The sequence below is a fragment of the Mustela erminea genome, chromosome 10, assembly GCF_009829155.1.
Source record: "Mustela erminea isolate mMusErm1 chromosome 10, mMusErm1.Pri, whole genome shotgun sequence".
NCBI classification, from domain to species: Eukaryota; Metazoa; Chordata; class Mammalia; order Carnivora; family Mustelidae; genus Mustela; species Mustela erminea.
The window spans coordinates 72,619,932-72,623,378 of NC_045623.1; the positions used below are offsets into that span (position 1 = coordinate 72,619,932).

General features: G+C 53.8%; 1 long non-coding RNA gene across 1 annotated transcript; it reads left to right on the forward strand.

Moving 5' to 3' along the window:
- The first annotated feature begins 1,029 nt into the window (after positions 1–1,029).
- On the forward strand, positions 1,030–2,359 carry LOC116600978. The gene is made up of 3 exons (XR_004289877.1): positions 1,030–1,113; positions 1,378–1,708; positions 2,311–2,359. It is a non-coding gene; the product is annotated as an uncharacterized LOC116600978 (long non-coding RNA).
- Positions 2,360–3,447: the final 1,088 nt, after the last annotated feature.

Consider the following 3,447-nt stretch of genomic DNA (forward strand, 5'->3'; position numbering starts at 1 on the left):
ACAGACAGAAGGCCCTGCCCTTGGGCCAGACGGACAGCACACCAAGTAGGTGGTGAAAATAGACGGACGATGCACTAGATGGGCTAGATGGCAGATGGCGGGGGGCGCTATGGAGGTGGGAAAGTAGAAGCAGGGAAATGGTGGACCTGGGGCCATGCAGGAAAGGGCTCACTGAAAAGGTAACCTTTGGGCAGAAACAACAAAGAGGAGTGGGAGAAGGTCTGCCAGACCCTGCGGACACTGTTCCAGGCAGAAGGAAGAGCAAGTGCTAGGTTTCTTGGGCTGAGACACAACCAGAAAGCCAGAGCGTCTGTAAGAATCTTACTTTGAGTGGCTGGGAGGCTGCTGGAGGGCTGGGGGCCCAGGAAGGGCATGATCCCACAGCCGTTTTAACAAATCATTCTGGCTTCAGGGTTGAGGCCAGAGTGAGGGAACAGGAGCAGGAGCAGAGAGACCCGTTAGGAGGGTCATTAAAGAATCAGGAGAGAGATGACGGTGTGTTAGACCCTGATGGGAGCAGGACCACATTTCTAAAGGCAAAGTCTAGAGGGTTCCTGACAGAGGATCACACAGCCCTCCCTCCTGGTTGTGGTGAAGTCTAGAGAAATGTGGAGGCAGGGGGTCCCTGTTTCTGCCACGTCACCCCAGGCCAGCCCTGTTGTAGCAGATGTAGTTAGTAGGTGTTGGATAACTGAGACTTGTTAGGACGGATGGAAGGCACCTAACAGGTGCCAGCTCTTCATTAAAAGCTCCTCTCTGTGGCCAAGCAAGAAAGAAGTGTCCCTGGGGCCAGTGAGCCCCTCCCGACCACTCCCTGCCCGGATAGGACCTCAGAGGCCACAGGTTACGGAGAGGGAGCTCACACCCTGGCAAAGATTGATGCCTTTTAAACAGACCCAGAGTGAGAAGGACAGAGAAAGTCAATATTTGTCCGAGCAAGCCAAACAGGCATGCTCGCCCAGGAATGTGAGGGAGGGAGGCCCCGCACCCGGAGAACATTATTTCAACAGACAGATATTTGGAAACCGTCGTTGTCCTAGATATGGGGGGAGGGGCAGTTCATCCAGCCCTCGATCCTGCGAGGGGACGGATGGGACCAGACTCAGCTGAGCGGTGAGGGGGCAGGGGGCCCGGGGGCGAGGGGAGGGTGGGGAGGGCGGAGGTGGACTCACAGTCACCGCAGGAGAGCTGGCCCACTGCTTCTCCTGCCTGGAAATGCAGGTTCAGGGAGGGGAGGGGATTTGAGCCCAGACATCCAGGTAACCCCCACCCGGGCAGTTCATCCTGTCTTTCAGACCGATTTGCAGACGTCTTAGGCTGGGCATTCCGAGCTCTAGACCCTGCTGACCTGTCCCCTCTCGCCCCTTCTCACTCCAGACAATCAGAGCAGCGTACGGCCCCCAACGCCAATGCCTCGTTTATTTTCCCGATGCTCCTGTCCACACCATTCCTCTACCTGCCGCAGCTTTTAACCAAGACGTGCTCTTCAAAACCTGGTTCAAGTTTCACCACCACTGGGCAACTTCTTGTTTTGGAATTAAGAGCTTGAAGCCTGACACCAGGGAGCTCCGGCTTTACAGGCAAATCCCTTAACCTTGTAAACCCAAGTTTTCTCATCTGTGACACGAGCTCAGTGGGCTGAAGAACGCCCCCCACAAAGACATCAGAGTCCACCTCCTGGACATCTATGAAACCATCACCTTACGTGGTAAAAGGGACTTTGCGGGTGTGATTAACTGAATGATTTTGGGGAGGGGAGATGATCCTGGATCACATGGGTGGGCCCAACACGGTTCCAAAGATCCCTAGGAGAGAGAGGCCTGAGTCTCTAAGGGGTAGATGTGGTGGCAGAAGCAGAGATGGGAGTGGGGCGGATGCCAGGAGCAGCAAAATGCAGGCAGCCTCTCTCCAACCTCAGAAGGCAGGGTGATGGACTCTGCCCTCATGGCTGCTAGCAAGCCCTGGCCATGCCAAAGCCTTGACCTCAGTCCCGCAAAACTGGTTTTGGACTTCTGACTCCAGAACTCTAAGATAATAATTAGGTCTTGTTTTAAGCCACTAAGTTTATGGATTACCAAAAGAACCCATTTGTTGTTACAGCAGCAACAGAAAATGAATTCAAATGGGTCTAACACTCAGGCCTCCCCACAGGGCTATTGTAAGAAGGGAACAGCCTTCCACACACAGACCCCTTAGCCTGGCTTCTGACACTGAGAAAGGGCTCGGGGGATTCAGGTGTCTGACTCCTCCACGATCCCTGTCACCTCCCTCTTCTTTACTTTCCCGCTGACATCTATGTCTGTCCTGCAGACTGTGAGCCGTTGGAGCAGCTCCCAGGCTTGGGATCCCCAACTCTGGCTCAGGATCCCCAACTCTGGCACAGAGCAGGTGCTCAGCGCACAGCGAGCAAATGAATGAATGAATGAGTGAAGTGTCACTTGTCTGTATGCAAGGTGGCTTTAATCACACAGCAGAATCCTAGACAGAGGAAGACAAAATTCTTGAAGCCATGGGACCAAGCCTCAGAATCCAAACGCCGGAAGAGATCTCTGGAAATGGTTGGATCATTCCTGCAGGGCAGACAGCAAGATGTCCGATCATCCAACGGGTCTAGTCTCCGCTCTGAATTTCCAGGAGGTTTATCCTGGAGAACAGTATGAGAAGCGGTGCCCAGCAATCATTTTCTATCTGCAGAAGCAGTCTGCACAGCTGGCCGCTGCCTCCAGTCTAGGGGTGGGGGAGCGGGGGTGTCCTGGCAACAAGTGCGATGGGCAGCTGCTGGTGACGGTGAAGCAGACGGTCACCATGCAGTGGCCTCCACTATGCGCCAGACGTGGTATAAAGCACCTACGTCAGTATTTCGTTTCGTGCTAAAGTGTCTATTATTATTCCTATTTACCAAGGAAGAAGTTGAAGTTTTGACAGGCTACACACAATTGCCCTTGGTCACACAGCGCAAGCAGTTGGGCCAAGATTCTAACCCCCATCTGTTGGCCTTGAGAGCCCATTCTTACAACCACCAGCCGTTACTGCCGGTCCAACCCCCGTGTGCTCAGACTGCGTGTCTTCTGTAGAAGTGCATAGGACCTTGGGACGGACAGCCTGGCATGCTTGTCCGTGTCCCCATCCAGAGCCACTTGACAATATTACGTGTCATACCTGCTCTAGGTCAGGATTTGCTCCGTTCTCCATACACCAGGTACGGAGACGTGAGCCAGCCCAGTGGGGACCACAGATCCTGAACAATCACCACAGGGTGGTAAGGGCAGGGACAGTGGGGCACAGGAGGCCACGAGAACCCAGTTGTGGGCATCTAAAACTGAGGAGCATCAGACATAAAGTTTTCTTGGTGACAGCCAAACACATGGTGGGTTTGACCCGTTTTGGAAGGGGCCACGCCAAGTCAAGGAAACCAAATATACAAAGGCCCAGAGGTAAGAGTACAGT